At 53.7% G+C, this 16,715-nt stretch overlaps 1 pseudogene; it reads right to left on the reverse strand.

The window, feature by feature from the left end:
- Positions 1-838: 838 nt before the first annotated feature.
- LOC133359410 (E3 ubiquitin/ISG15 ligase TRIM25-like) lies at positions 839-13,102 on the reverse strand (annotated as a pseudogene).
- Between the last annotated feature and the right edge of the window lie 3,613 nt (positions 13,103-16,715).

The raw sequence follows: 16,715 nt of genomic DNA on the forward strand, positions 1-16,715 counted from the left end.
GGTGGTGGTTGTGGTGGAGGTTGTGGTGGTGATGGTTGAGGTGTTGGTTATGGTTGTGGTGGTGGTTGTGGTGGTTGTTGTAGTGGTTGTTGTAGTGGTTGTGGTGGTGGTTGTTGTGGTGGTTGTGGTGGTGATTGTTGTGGTGGTGGTTGTGATTGTTGTTGTGGTGGTGATTGTGCTGATGGTTGTTGTGGTGGTTGTGGTGGTGATGGTTGTGGTGGTTTTGGTGGAGGATGTGGTGATGGTTGTGGTTGTTATGGTGGTGGTTGTGGTGGTGGTTGTGGTGCTGGTTATGGTGGTGGTTGTGATCGTGGTTGTGCTGGTGGTTATGGTGGTGATTATGGTGGTGGTTGTGGTGGAGGTTGTGTCGGAGGTTGTGGATGTGATGGTTGTGGTGGTTATGGTGGTTGTTGTGGTGGTGGTTGTTGTGGTTTTGCTGGTGGTTGTGGTTGTGGTTCTGGTTGTGGTGGAGGTTGTGGTAGTGATGGTTGTGGTGGTGGTTGTAGTGGTTGTGGTGGTGATTCTGGTGGTGGTTGTCGTGCTGGTGGAGGTTGTGGTGGAGGTTGTGGTGGTGATGGTTGTGGTGGCGGTGGTTGTGGTGGTCGTAGTGGTTCTGGTTGTGGTGGAGGTTGTGGTGGTGATGGTTGTGGTGGAGGTTGTTGTGGTGGTTGTGGAAGTTGTGGTGGTGGTCGTGGTGGTTGTGGTGATGGTGGTTCTGGTGGTGGTTGTCGTGGTGGTGGTTGTGGTGGAGGTTTTGGTGGAGGTTGTGGTGGTGATGGTTGTGGTGGCGGTGGTTGTGGTGCTTGTGGTGGTTCTGGTGGTGGTTGTAGTAGTTCTGGTGGTTGTGGTGGCTGTTGTGGTAGTTTCAGTAGTTGTCGTGGTTGTTGTGGTAGTGTTTGTGGTCGTGGTTGTTGTGGTGGTGGTTGTAGTTGCTGTGGTGGTGGTTGTGGTGGTTGTAGTGGTGGTGTTTGTTGTAGTGGTGGTTGTTTTGTTAGTGGTTTTTATTGTAGTCGTGATTGTTGTTGTGGTGGTTATTGTTGTTTTGGTGGAGATTGTTGTTGTGGTGGTTCTGGTGATGGTTGTTGTGTTTGTGGTGATCCACCAACACAACACGAGGGTGGCGAGCGCCATGCGTCGATTTTTCTGCCCTCTGCGCTGTTCACGTTCACTTCTCTCAGGACGCACCACTCAGATCCACAATCCTCACTGAGGCACCGTTAAACCCCACCCACAGCCCAGGGTGTAGGGGTTGAGGGAAGGTTTGGTGAAATGAGTGCAACGGTGCCATAGAGTCAGCGCTGTAAAACGACAGCAGCCCCGCGTCCCAGTCCAGATGAACCCCAACTCTCTGCGGAGGCTCCGGCACCGACAGTGAGGTCGCTACCCCGCCATGCCGCACTGAGAATCTGGCGCCACGTTTCTGTAGACACCAGGAGACGTCACTCCCTTCCAGGCCGCACTCATCACCACGCCCTCTCCGTGGGATCGTCCCGTACGCGACTCCAACCCGATACCACCCCGCTCTCCCCACGTCCACCTCCCAGTAGTGCTGACCCGACGAGAAGCTCTCAGAGCACAGGGCTTGTGGCCAGCACTCAAAGCGGTGTGGGTGATGGGGGCGACCCTGGGGAACATCGCTCCGTGTCACCGTCCTGAGATCCGAGGAAATCTGGAGGAAGTCGTCGTGGGCTGAGTTTGTGTCCAGAGTCGGTGAGCGTCCATCTGTGGAGAGGACAGTTACGACGCCCGCACAGCCGTCACTACAACTCGTGTACACACACACACGCGGCGTGTACACACACACACACGTGGCATGTACACACACACACTCACGTGGCGTGTACACACACACACACACACGTGGCGTGTACATACACACGCGCTGGTGTTGTGTTGTCTGTTGTGTTGTTGTGGTCATACCGCAGTACGTGATACGTTGATACGTAACACTGATTATCACATGTATGACAAATAAATACAGGACTGGTATTCATTAGTACTGGTGTACACATACTAATATTCATTAGTATTAGTGTACACATATTAGTATTTGTTAGTATCAGTTTACACATACTAATATTTGTTAGTATCAGTGTGTAGAGGAGTAAAATAGGGACGTGACGTCATGCGCGCTGGGCGGCACAATGACGTCATATCTCCTCTAGTACTTAAGGGGGACCCCGTGACATAAGCAGGGTCGTAGCGGGAGTCTAGGGTCGGAGTAACATGGAACGGGGAGCCAGGGGCAAGGGGTAGGAATAGGGGATTGCACAGCGCCAGGGCTGGAGGTGGCTGCGCTACTCGGTCGGCCGTGTTGGCTGAACCCACGGCCAGCGCAGAGGAGGCAGCACGGGGCAGCCGGCTTTGTCGGGAACCAGTGGGACCTAGCCCAGGACCCCTAAACCCTGGGAAGTTGTTACACCCGTGTGTTATTTGCAATATCTTAATAAACCTTCCGGCGAAAGCCATTAACTTACACGTCGTCTCAGAGTCGTCGTCGATTAGTTAACTCAACTGGTGTTAGAAGTGCCTGCGCTTGCCGCCGCTATGTCTAAATTGGGCAGCGCGGCATAAGAACTCACCGGCAGAACACTTAGAGAGTACCGACGATGTGGAGGAGGCTCAGGCAGTGACCCCGGGGCCCGTGGCCCCGGAGACGAGCCGCGGGGAGAAGAACTCGGTGGGGCAGGAGGAGATGGCGGCTGGGGGTCCCAGCACACCGCTGCCGGAAGCGGGGAGCACCTTTGCGGAGCAGATACAACTGCTCCTGTGGGGGATGGTGCAGCTCTTCACCACGATCACCGAGGTGGGTGCGCGGATGCCCTCACACGGCCCACACTCGGAGTTGGAGCGGCGGATCCCCGCCAATTTGGCAGCTGCTAATTTTGAAAGCAGCACCATTTCCACACCGGGTGCGCCACGGGAGATGGCCGCCATGTTGGTGGCGATGCAGCCAGCGGTGGCCATGTTGGCCGGGGCGCCGCAAATGGCCGCCATTGTTGCTGCGACGCCGCAAGTCGGTGCCATGGACGCCGCGACGCCGCTGTTCATCGCTGGCGCAGCCGTGGTTCCTCTGCGCGCCGCGCTTGTGGAGCTGGCCGCCGGCGATGAAGCTGCTCCGCACCACGCTGCGCCCTCTGGGGGGGTCCCAGGTATGTCCGCGGGTGCCATCCTCGCCGCACCACCGGAGTGGGCAGCGGCTTCCACCACTGCTCCGTGTGTCACTGCGCCGCCGGGATAGGCCGCGGCTGCTACCGCGGCTCCAGTATCATGCCGCCGCATCTACAGCATGGCCCGTGAAATCCGCAACACCGTCACCCCTTGCCGCATCGCTGGGGGTTGCTGCAACTACGGCCGAGGCTCCGCACCTTGTCGCGCCGGCAGGGTGGGCCGCAAGGGCTGCCTCGGCCCCGTATTATACCGCCGCGTCTACGGTGTGGCCCGTGGAGGCCGCAACACCGCCGCCCCTTGCCGCGTCGCGTGAGGTTGCCGCTGCTGCTGCCACGGCTCCGCACCTCACTGCGCCGGCGGGGCTGGCCGCGGGAGCTGGCGCAGCCCCATATAATGCCGCTGCATCTACGGCATGACCCGGGGAGGCCGCAACGCCGCCGCCCCTTGCCACGTCGCCGGGGGTAGCCGCGGCTGCTGCCGCAGCTTTGCACCTCGCCACGCCAGTGGGGTGGGCCGCAGGGGCCGCCGCAGCCGCGTAACATACCGCCGCGTCTACGGCGTGGCCCACAGTGGCCGCAACGCCACCGCACCTTGCCGCATTTCCAGCGTGGCCTATGAGTGCCGAAATGCCGCCGCTCCTCACTTCGTCGCCGGAGGTTACTGCTGCTGCGGCTCCGCACCTCGCCATGCCGGCGGGGTGGGCCACGAGTACTGCAACGCCTCCGCACCTCTCCGCGTCTGCGGCATATCCCACGGGGGCCGCAACGCCAATGCACCTTGCCGTATCTCCGGTGTGGCCTACGAGTGCCGCAATGCAGCCGCTCATCGCCGCGTCTCCAGTGTGACCTACGAGGGCCGCAATGCAGTCGCCCATTGCCACGTCTGCGTTGTGGCCCTCGGGTGAGCTGCGGGGCTTCCACACTTTGCCGCGCCGCGTGGCCAAGGGCTGCGCCGGTTGCCCCACTTCGCGCCGTTCGTCGCAAAGGTGAGCGACTGGTTGGCCTTCCAGGACCGGTTCGACGCGGCATATGTGTCGTTCGCTGGCCCATGGAGGAGGCGTTGTGGGCCCTTCCGACCTGTTTGGATGAGAGGGTACTGCAGGCTTTCAAGTCAATCCCGCCGGGCCGATAAGGCTACGCTTCCGGCGGCTTATATTCAGATGGCCAATGTCTTCGAGCCACCATCCAGTGCACGCCTGAAGTTCTCGCTACGGCGGCGGGAGGAGGGGGAACTGCCATTGGCCTTCCGCTGTTCGCTCCTGGCCATGGCAGAGGCCACATACCCTGACCTGGAAGGCAGGGCACTGAACTCGATGGCCCTGGAACAGCTACTTGACCTTGCACGGGAGCTGGGGATCGCTTTGTCGATCAACAACGATCACCAGATCACGTCCTTGGTGGTGGCCGAGAACATTCAGGTGCACCTCTCCCTCCGCCAACAGCCCCGGATGGCGGCGTGCGTGGGGGTCCCGGCACCAAAGGGGGGAGCCGCCTCTCAGGGAGTGGACACCCTCGCGGCCCTGGCAATGCCTGAGCGTCACGGAATGAGTGGAGGTGGTCGGAGCAGCAGGGACGGCCGAGACCTTCCCGTCCACAGGACGCTGCCGCTGTGGTCTGCTTCCACTGTGGCCAGCAGAGCCACATTGAGCGGGGCTGCCGGAATGCCCCGGGAGCCTTCAACAAGCCGTCTCTGGCCCCTCCCGGTCCCTCGTCAGCATCGGGCCCCGGACCCCAGGTGAGTCGCGACGCATCACCCGCACGGCTGCTACCCTCACCTCATGCATCTAGCGGGACTAGGGCCCATCATCATGGGGTCGTCTTTGAGGGGTCAGGTGCACCATTGTTGTCACCCGCTGGGTGGCCCAGACAGACCCGCCATTGGGACGCGCTTGTGCACCGGATGGTGGCGGCAGCTGCCGGCTCCTCAGCGTTGGCGGTATGCGTGCAAGGGGTGGAAGTTCGCCTCTTGGTGGATACGGAGGCATCTGCCACCATTATTTTGGAGGCCATCTTTGAGCTGCTAGCCTGCAGCATCTGTCCATTAAGGCCGGTTCGCGGGGCTTGTGCCGTACGTTTGACGAGCACTTGCATCGCCTTGAGTCTGTGTTCGTTAAAGTGCGTGCTGCGGGCTTAAAATTTAAACCCCAGAAATGCCATGTGCTGCAACCACCTGTGAAGTATTTGGGACACATTGTTAGTGCGTCAAGTGTCACCACGGATCCAGAGAAAACGGCTTGTGTCCAGACGTGGCCGACTCCCACATCTGTCGTGGCGGTGCGTAGCTTCGTTGGCTTCGCATCGTACTATTGTCGGTTTGTCCGCGATTTTTAAACAATTGCGAACCATAAGCTCCAAGCACCCATTGGAGCAGGTGAGTCGTTGTGGGAAAGCACCTTATTGGCCGGGGGCTGCCCAGCATGAGGCGGGCGGTAGCTATCCATTGGGGTGCAATGACCCCTCCCACCGACGATGGCAACCCATGGCGCCCATTTTTTTCGCCAATCTAAAATGATCTTATAACTCGTGACTGCTGCCATCCGTGTTTCTTGGCCATGATTAGGTGGCCGAGGAGTGTCCTCTCCCCATTTTGCACCTCTTGTTGGCGCAAAGCCTGGGCAGGTTACTCTGGAAATCCTGGGTTGCCCATGCGTCAGGATCCCCCCCTCGGCCTTGCTGGTGATGTCCAAAGGAGTGCATAGCACAACGTTTGGTACCAGCTTGGCTGCAGGGGCTACCGGGAATGTGCCGCAGTGCATCGCAAAACCGCCTGAGGGGCCCCACTCCTGATTTTCTGTAGGGGTTTACTCAGTTAGCTGAGACACTCACAAGGCAGTGAGAAAACCGCGTGGCCCTGGGAGGGGCCCTTACCAGGTATTAACAGCGGGCCAGCTGTGCCTGGGACTCGCGTAAGGCAGGGACGTCACGCCCTGAGGTAGTTTATCACAAACTACCCGCTATACTAACAGTACCAAGGGTGTGTGTACAGTGGCAGTGAACAGTGGCGATGATGCCAGTGTAGTGTTGTGGATTCTGGAGACGTCGGGGACGGATCTTGGAGGCAACACTATTTATTAATCTTCTTCTTATTAACACAATACTCGGCAGTACAATCCCGGCACACTCAGGGCAATGGCCCTTCTATAACCACTGCCTAGGGAGGTACTGCCTCCAGGCTAACGTGCCCTAACACGGGACCACAACTCTGGGACCTCCGGCTATGGGTGCCTCGGGGAGGCTACTCTAACCCGACTTAGCCGGGTTCCGACCACTGGTCCACTCAGATCCAGCCCTCACAAGGACATCGGGCCGGGGGTTCCCAGGGTCTCACCAGTGAGCCACACAGAGTCCCGGCCCTGACAAAGTCAGCGGGGCTAAAGGTCCCAGGGTCCTATCTAGCTGATCCTCTTGCTTGTCTTGGACTGGCCCCGGACCCTTCCAGGGGTCCGGCTTTTATACACAGCCTGGGTACGTCAGCCCTGACTCCGCCTACCTTCCCGAAGGTTCCAGAGGGGGCTCCGGGGGATCCCAAGACACCCAGCAGCCCCCTCCCATTGGGAGGGGTCTCGGGGGATCTTAGAACACCCCACAGCCCCCTCCTGCTCTGGGGCTAGGGATATAACGACTGGCCCTGCTGGACTGTGTCTGCCCCTACAGGTAAGTGTACACAGCCCATTTACATCGCTACACCAGCACCACAATGTGAATGCCACTCTCACAGCGTCTCTCTACAAACACGACGACTGTACAATGGCCACCACAGCCTTGCACACTCACATCCACGCACAGACATTGTGTCACTCCGCTTCTGGATGAGCGCCTCCCTGCGCCGTGCGCTTCCTGAGGGGGGTTACGTGACCATACTTCACCACTCTGGTCGGTGCGCATTGGCGATGGTGGGGATCATGAATGTTGAAGCGTAGAAGTACAGTACAACAATGGTTCACGCTGCACTTCCCTCTGCTGGTTTCATGTATAAACATTCGGCACGAAAGAGACAAAGGCGGACGGGCGTGGTGCTGGCCACCCACCCCCTCGTGTGCCGTGCCGGCCTTCATAGGTGCTGCTACTCGCTAACAGCACTTGCCCCAGTACCCAGCAGTAGGTTTTGGTAAAAAAATTAAACTGTTAAACTAATTTCATTTCACCAGGTAGGGCCCACTGATCCATGTCGCTCTCTTTCAGAAGCTGCGTCTCTCTCCCCGTGGTGGCATGGATTGTTCCTGGCGTTTTCCCCTCCACATTTAGAATAAATTTGCATTCAGAAGATTTGGCTGCAGCTATAAATATCCACGTGATGAGCCACTTCGTAGACCTGTCATTTTTGATAGGTTGTTTCCGAAAAAAGAGCGACATGGTTCAGTGGGTTCATTACCTGGTAAAATAAATTGAAAAGTTGATGAAGGTGGGGAGCACAAAAGTGCAGTCCAACACAGCGGGACACGCGGGTGCAAGACTGAGGAACTCACAGACGAGAGGCAGGAGTCTGCGCATGGCCCTTTCAAGGGAGTGGACCGTGATGGCGTCCAGTGAAGTAGGAGGTGGGGGTGCAGATTCCTTTGGAATCTCTCTCCTGGGACAACCACCAACAGCATCACACACAGCCTATTTTAACCACAACATTGGAACACTCAGCATCCATAGCACCCACACATACAGCCCGTGTCTCACACAGGTCGTGTCTCACACACAGCCAGTGTCTCTCACAGAGCCAATTAACTCACGCACAGCCTGTGTCTCACACAAAGACCGTGTCTCATACAGCAGCAACTCACACACAGACACTGTCTCACGCACAGTCAGTGTCTAACACACAGCCATTGTCTCATGCACAGCCCGTGTCTCACACACAACCTGTGCCTCTCACAGAGCCTGTGTCTCTCACAGAGCCAATTGTCTCACACACAACCCGTGTCTCACGCACAGCCCGTGTCTCACACGCAGCCAGTGTCTCACACACAGCCCGTGTATCACGCACAGCCCGTGTCACACACATAGCCCCTGTCTCACACACAGCCAGTCTCACACACAGCCCGTGTCTCACACGTAGCCAGTGTCTCACACACAGCCCGTGTATCACGCACAGGCCGTGTCACACACATAGCCCTTGTCTCACACACAGCCAGTGACTCACACAGCCCGTGTCTCACACAGCCCGTGTCTCACACACAGCAGTGTCTCACTCACAGCCAGTGTCTCACGCTTAGCCAGTGTGTCACACACAGCCAGTGTCTCACACACAGCTCGTGTCTCACACACAGTCAGTGTCTCACACACAGCCCGTGTCTCACACACAGCCAGTGTCTCACACACAGCCAGTGTCTCACCCACAGCTCGTGTCTCACACACAGCTCGTGTCTCACACACAGCTCGTGTCTCACACACAGTCAGTGTCTCACACACAGCCCGTGTCTCACACACAGCCAGTGTCTCACACACAGCCAGTGTCTCACCCACAGTCAGTGTCTCACACACAGCCCATGTCTCACACACAGCCCGTGTCTCACACACAGTCAGTGTCTCACGCACAGTCAGTGTCTCACACACAGCCCGTGTCTCACACACAGCCAGTGTCTCAGACACAGCCGGTGTCTCACACTCAGCCAGTGTCTCACACACAGCCTGTGTATCCCACACAGCCAGTGTCTCACACACAGCCCGTGTCTCACACACATCCAGTGTCTCACACACAGCCGGTGTCTCACTCACAGCCGGTGACTCACACACAGCCCGTGTCTCACACACAGCCAGTGTCTCACACACAGCCAGTATCTCACACACAGTCAGTGTCTCACATGTCTAACACACACACCCTGTGTCTAACACACAGAGCCCTTGTGTCTACACAGCCAGTGTGTCTAACACTCACATCCTGTGTTGTGAGTGTTTAACCGTGAGACGTTAAGGATCTGTACCTGCTCATCACCTCCAGGTGCCCCTGTGGAAGAGAGAGAGATCATGAGTGAAGTCTCTACCCTTGGACCACGAGTCTCACTGCCACTGCTCACTCTGTTGTATTGGACACAAATGGCGTCTCCACAGAGGCACTCCCCACCTGCAGGAAAGCGAGCGAGTCCCTCTCGTGCTGCAGAGCGCGCAGGCGAGCGGCCGCCGCCTGGAGCTCGCCGATCTCCTGCTTGTGACGAGCGATGTCCTCGTCTATCCGGGACAGCAGCTCACGCTCCTTCACGGCCACGCGATGTAGAGCCTCCCTCTCGTCCTCGTCCAGAGCCTTCCTTAGGTGGGCGAACTTCCCCATGACGCGATCCCTGATCCCAGCAACCGATTCCTGCGGAGACGCGAGGACGACAGTTGGCTCCCTGAGTCATGAGCCACTCCGTGTGTGCGTGTGGGCGCCGTGGTGGCTAGGAGATGTTATCTCCTTCACCTGGTATACAGCAGGTTGGAGTTCGATCCTGACCCTGACGCCTGATGTATATTTGAGGTTCGTTCGCTCTGTGGTTGTGTGGATTTTTCTCTGGGTCCTCCGGTTTTTGCCTCGACATTTAGGATCAACGTTGCGCATTTAGAGTATTTGGCTGCTATCAGTTTCCACATTACAATCAGCCACTTTTTTGAGCTCTCATTTGTAATAGACAGGCCGCTTCTGGAAAATAAACTACACAGCTCAGTGGAGCCATTCCTGATAAAATAAAAAAATAGTTTAGTCTATTGCTCTCTATGGGTCCCTATGGGTCTCTATTTCTCTCTCGGGGTCCCTCTGTATCTCTATTTTTGCCTATATATCTCTATGCATGTGTAGTGAGTCCAACTGAGTTGCAGACGTTGTCTTGGGAGCAACAATATTTATTACATCAACTCAACACAACATTACGTAACCTACACTCAGGTGCTGAACGCCCATCTAACTACGCTACGGCAGAACTAGACACGGTCCCGCTATCCCGGTCCGGACCACGAGCTGGGTCCCGGACCGCGTGGCTAGAGGCTTCTTCAACCCGACTTGGACCTTCACTCACCAACAATCAAGAACCCCGAGCCCCACACGGGGACCCGTTATATTGGCCCGGCTGGGGCTGGCTTCGCCTCTTGCTCCGCCCACCTCGATCTCTCTGGCCCTTTCCCGAAGGCTTCCGAGAGCTCTTCTAGACCACATGACCACCCAGCGGCCCCCATTCACTGGTGACCCTCCTCCAATATCATCTGGTCACGTGTCGGCAGGTCAACTCTCTCTCGCTCCCTCACCGGGAGCCTGCACCGCACACTGTACGTGGTGCCTCTGCTCTAACCAGCGCTCACGCAAGCCCCGACAGGGCTGGTACTGTGCCCAGTAACCAGGCTGCACACAATTACATTATCTGTCGTAGCCTCGCAAGGCCGGCACCACACAGTGACATTCACAGTCACTACACATGTATAGGTATCTCTATGGGTCTAGTATCTCTATGGTTGTCTATGTATCGATATGGGTCTCTATGTATATTTGGCTGCTGCTATAAATTTCCACGTGATAATGATGATGTCAACCACTTGGTGGAGCTTTAGTTTGTAATAGCCAGGTCACTTTGGAAAAAGAGCTATACAGCTCAGTAGGGCCTTACCTGGCAAATAATGAAATAATATTCCCTAGTGGTGAATCATGCCCAAGGGACGAGGTGCCCATGGGACTGAGTCGACCCATGCCAAGGGAGCAAAAGGGGTGCCGCTCTCTTTTTGTTTCTCCCCTAGAGGGCGCTGTGGTCGTGGATGTTGAGACTCGGGCACTCCGAGTCGGGGGCGTTCCCCACCTGGGTCCGACGAGATGTGGCGAGATGTTAACCTCCTTGCCTGATATACAGGTGGTCGTGGGTACGACCACGACCATGATGCCTGCCTAGATTTTTGACCGAGACCTCCGGCTTTTCTCTCCACATCTAGAATCGGCATAATCCAGGTCGGGTTTTCCCACAAGTCCGACTCGGGTTTAGAGTTCAAGGCATTCGTTATCTGCTGTGAACAACCCGCAGAGCCCAAGAGTGTCTCCGAGTTCAAGCAAGCGTTTAGAGTACCGTATTTGGAGTATTTTTCTGCTATCAATTTCCACCTGATAAGCCATTTAATTTAGCTATAATTTGTGATAGCCAGGTTCCTTCTGAAAAAGAGCTACATGGCTCAGTGAGGCCTTACCTGGTGAAATAAAAAATAGTTTAGTCTATGAGTCTATGTGTATCTCTAGGGGTCTCTATGTATCTCTATGGGTCTCTATGTATCTCTATGGGTCTGCTGCTATATATTTTCACGTAATGATGATGTCAGCAAATTAGATGAGCTACTATCATTTATGACAGCCAGGGTCGCTTCTGAAAAAAATCTACACAGCTCAGTGGGGCCTTACCTGGTAAAATAAAAAAAATTGTTTTTGTTAAAATAAACTCCGGTGATGCGATTAGGGACGGCGTGAGGTGCAGCTGTGCAGTGTTCGTGCCCCTGCGTCCGTGCCGGTGCATGACCTCCTGTGCAGTACAACAGCTGTATGAAAGCCCCACCCCTAGAATCCGTGGCGCTCTCTACACTTTTGTTTTTTCCACAGGAGTGGAAGACGCAATGCCAAGAAACCCACCCTCACGGCAGACTCGCCGATGCGGATATCGAATGTGGTAAAAGTGAAACCCACTTGTAGTTAATGTTGAGTTCCAAAGTGAATTATATAGTTAGTAGGTATCAAAGTTATGAAGATGCACGAAGTTCGCTTGAAATAATTTTGATCTCCACGACTTCCGGACACGGTACCTGCGCCTCCTTGCGAGCGGCCTCCATCCGCTTCATGGACTCCTCTGCCTCCTTCCTCTTCTCCTCCACCGCTCGCGTCTCCTCCCCTACGCGCGTCTGTAGTGAAAGATGAAACGTCACCAGGGGGAGACTCCAGCACCCTGAGCCACCCCTCACACTGCCCTTCCCTCCACATCGACCCCTCCACAGAGAAGGCCCTCATCTCCACGCTGCCTTTGTACGGCGACTCAGATGGGGGGCACGGGTAGTGGGCAAGCTGATGCCTCATTGTAGCAGCAGCCGGTGTGAGCCGTGCTGGCTTAGTGTACATACCGACTCGGACACATGGGCCCATGTGACCACGGCTGTCTAGTTTAGAAGAAAAATTCAATATAATCGTTTCTAAGGTGGCTGTGATATCAGTCTCAAATCTATGTCTACTTAATTACTTTATACGGCAAGTATGTTTAATGAAAGCCTTGGATTCAATACATCCTGAGTCTCTTTCCTGGAATGCAAACCAGAAGATTAGCTACACAGGCAGAGAGACAGAGATTCAAAAGGGAGAGCATGAACACGCGATAAGGTTTTTCATTAGATGTTGTGTAGCCGAGTAACAGATTTGGTCAGATCGTGTTATGGTGTCTCACTCTGAGGGCCTCACCTTCCGTGTTTCGTGCTCATCCTTCAGCGTCAGGACCTTGTGTCCTGTGTGTTCATCTGCGATGGTGCAAGTTGAGCAGACCAGGCTGCTCTCTACTGTGCAGTAGAATTCCAACTCCCTTTTGTGATTAGGACATCTTCGCTCATCCAAGCTCGCAGTAGGATCCACCACAGCGTGGTCTCTCAACCTGGGATTCTCCTGGTGAGGCCTAAAGTGAGAAAAACAGTAGGACATCTCGCATCTCAGGCAGGTCTTCACTGCAGGAGTGTGGCCATCACTGCAGATGTCACACACGATGGCCGCGGCCATCCCGTCTCCAACTCTGAGCTGCTCCACCAGGTTGGCGAGGGCCACGTTCCTCCTCAGCTGGGATCGTACAGGGAAGGTCGCTCGGCACTGCGGGCAGCTGAAGCTGCTCGCCGTCTCCGAGGTGGCCTCCAGGCACACACTGGGAGCAGAACGAGTGTCCGCAAATCAGCGTGGATGGGCAGATGAACGTGTCCAGGCAGATGGAGCAGCGCAGCTCACTATCCACACGCTCACTGGGAGTCGCGCTCGCCATGACTCATGGCTTCGCTGGGATCGCACGCTGTGTGGCTCAGAGAGACGCTGGACCAGAGCCTCTCTCTTATAGCGACGGTGAAGAAGGAAGTAAAATTCTTAAAATATTTTCATTGTCGTTATTGACATGATGAGACTGCCTGGAATGTGAACCTGCATCCTATGTGCACAAACACAATGCACACGGCTACTGTACACACCTGTTGGGATTTTACTTTAATTAACAGAATATATCAAAATAATCTACTTAAAAAAAAAAACAAATGGAAAGAAAAAAACACTTAAAGAAATTAGTTATTGTTGATATTAACATAAATCAAAGAGGCACAGCTTCGAAAGTTCATTCGTGAGATGATTATCGAGAGATAGACTCATCCTTCCACAGCTCAGTGCACAAGTCGGTGTCTATGGTAAGACAGCAATGGATTGGGTGTCACAGTGGGGAGATGTTATCTCCCTCGCCTGGTGTACAGGAGGACCTGGGTTTTATCTGACGCTGGCTGTATATTGCGAGTTTGCGTCTCTCTCCGTGTGGTCACGTGGAATTTTCTCCGGGTCCTCCGGTTTTTCCCTTCACATTTAGAATCAAAATCACGTGTTTAGAGTACTTGGCTGCAATACATTTCTACCTGATAAGCCACTTCATTGCGCAATCATTTGTTGCCAGGTCGCTTCTGAGAAAGTTCTACATCGCTCAGTGGGCTATACCTGGTAAAATAAATAGTAGTTGGTGTAGTTGTAGATATTTAATGATGTCCTGTAATTCCATCTCCACGTAATTACCCAATGTAATGAGTTGCTTGAATGTCATTGTGGCATCTGAGATGGAGTTTGTCATAGACTCCCGTGACCCATCTTGGAATCTTGAGGCTTTTGTTTGCAGTGTGAATCTATCACCCACTCTGCCTTCCTCCAACACCCACTGTTTGCGATGTCACCGTATCTCACCTTGTCCGAGACTGAAGATTCCCGTGCCGACTATTCACCACTCACAGCCCCACCGACTGCTTATAACATGAACGGCAATCGGCGTTCACCATTAAGTGGCACCAATATCACCACGACGCTTGGTGATATCATCAAGCCTCTTGATGACATCGCTATATTTATTCATTCCACACAGCTTAACCTGTTTGTGCTATTGTTGTCACGTCATGAAATTAGTGGATCGAGTGTTGATCCCTTGGTAGAGCTGTGTTAAGAGAACGGCCCACGAAAGTAGACATCAAAGAGCCACCTCTGAGAAACCTTCAAAGTGGAGACCTCTGGTCCACAAGCACAGTCGATGGCAGTCCTTTACCCACCCACTCTGCATATGAGAGTAATGTTCGCTGCACTAGAGCCAACTGGGGTTTTACTTTGGGGACATTGAATGTTGTCAAGTTTCGTGCCGAAATTCAACGCGATGGGTATTTTTTGTTTGCATGTATTGGTGACTGTCCATAGCTGTCTAGATTCAACTTTAGATTTACAAACTCTATTGATTTTTTAAGAGTATGAAATAGCATCAAAAACCTAAAATCATACAGATGGTAAACATTATTAATAAAAACAAAAGCACATTTAGTTTAATAACATCAATAAGTATTACGTACTGTACCCACGAGCACATTCCACTGTGCTGCTCCTACAAGGCGACAGCGGCGGGAGATGCGGCTGGAGGCGCTGACCGCTGCGCTCTCAATCCCGGGTCCTAGCGAGGCCCACAGTCGACATTTCTGTGGCGAGGATTCTTTTAGGTGGAGCCCGAGACTCTGCCCTGGTCTCGTGACTACTCACACCAAGCTACACGCAGCGTGATCACATTGGGGAGATAACCTCTAAACGAAACGTCGTGACATTTTTATTCACTATACTGTATTTGTATTATTATTTTTTCCATCTACGTGACGTTACTGAAAGAACCAAAGAATATGAATTCCTGCAGTCACGAAAGTTTTAAGTCAAAAGACAACATCTAAATAATATATATTTTTAAATAAATCGTTACCACGAACCGTGACAATCGAATCGTGTGGGGGTTGGGTGGGAGGGGTTGGCATCTGCTTGGTTGAGAGCATACGATGCTCTCATTGGTCAAGCGAATGATGGGGGCGGGTACATTTACTTGTCCAGCTCTGCTGTATATTCTCACTCTTAGAGACTTTGTAGATTTCATTTATTTTTGTTGTTGTTAAAATGTTCCCCTATACAAAGAACGCGACAACGAAATCGGCTTTTTACGCGGGTCGTGCTCAGCAGGTTCTGACGGTATCTCTTCTTCTCTAAACCAGCTGAAGCCTCCCACTCATCACGTGACTACTGTGTGTGACCACCCCCACTCTGAACCCCTCCTCACTCATCTGTAGATCTCTATATCTCTACATCAGTGGTTCTTCACAGTCACTGCAGCCTTGCACCGCTTTGGTTCTCACTCGTTAACAAAATTACAATGCTAATAAATAAATAGGGTTGGATGAAACAAAGTAGATGTACTTACGTACCTCTACTTAAGGGGCCGTCCATAAATGACGTTACGCACCTGGAGGGGGGGGGGGGTCAGACATTTGTGACGATGTGTGATGATGGGGGGGGGGGGTTTGAGAAATGTGACGTCACATCAAAATGCACAACTTTAAGTAAATATAGACAACACGTTCTACTTAATTAAATATACCTTCAAATAAATGTTTTCTCCTAAAACATCAGAGTGCAGCGCCACATTAAATACGCACTACATTGACAATAGCTTAAAGCGATTTGAAGCATGTTTTTTTTTTTTGGGGGGGGGGAGCTTTGTGACGTCAAATTTGAGGGGGGGTCTGACTTTTGGGACGCCGTGTGACGATGAGGGGGGGTCAAAAATCGTCCAAAATCGCGTGACGTCATTTATGGACGGCCCTAATTTGTCTCACACCTCCATGAAGGACATATCCCACCACCAGGAGGTGCGTGCACCCCAGGTTAAGAAGATCCACTGCTCTACCGAAACCATCTCAAGCCTCCCCACCCCCCTGAGTAAGAAGATCCACTGCTCTAACTAAACCACTCAAGCCTCCCCACCCCTCTTCGTAAGAAGATCCACTGCTCTACCTAAACCACCTCAAGCCTCCCCACCCCCCTTAGTAAGATGATCCACTGCTCTACCTAAACCACTCAAGCCTCCCCACTCTCCTTAGTAAGAAGATCCACTGCTCTACCTAAACTACCTCAAGCCTCCCACCCCCCTTAGTAAGAAGATCCACTGCTCTACCTAAACCACCTCAAGCCTCCCCACCCCCCTTAGTAAGAAGATCCACTGCTCTACCTAAACCACTCAAGCCTCCCCACTCTCCTTAGTAAGAAGATCCACTGCTCTACCTAAACTACCTCAAGCCTCCCACCCCCCTTAGTAAGAAGATCCACTGCTCTACCTAAACCACCTCAAGCCTCCCCACCCCCCTTAGTAAGAAGATCCACTGCTCTACCTAAACCACCTCAAGCCTCCCACTTCCCCTAGTAAGAAGATCCACTGCTCTACCTAAATCACCTCAGGCCTCCCCAACCCCCTTAGTAAGCATCAAAAGGCGATGTAATTTTGTCACGCACAACCATAAGCCTCACGTTGCACATCGATCCTGTACAGAGCTGTCCCG

This window comes from Lethenteron reissneri, chromosome 65, assembly GCF_015708825.2.
Source record: "Lethenteron reissneri isolate LAM-NWPU_2019-01 chromosome 65, ASM1570882v1, whole genome shotgun sequence".
Lineage (NCBI taxonomy): Eukaryota > Metazoa > Chordata > Hyperoartia > Petromyzontiformes > Petromyzontidae > Lethenteron > Lethenteron reissneri.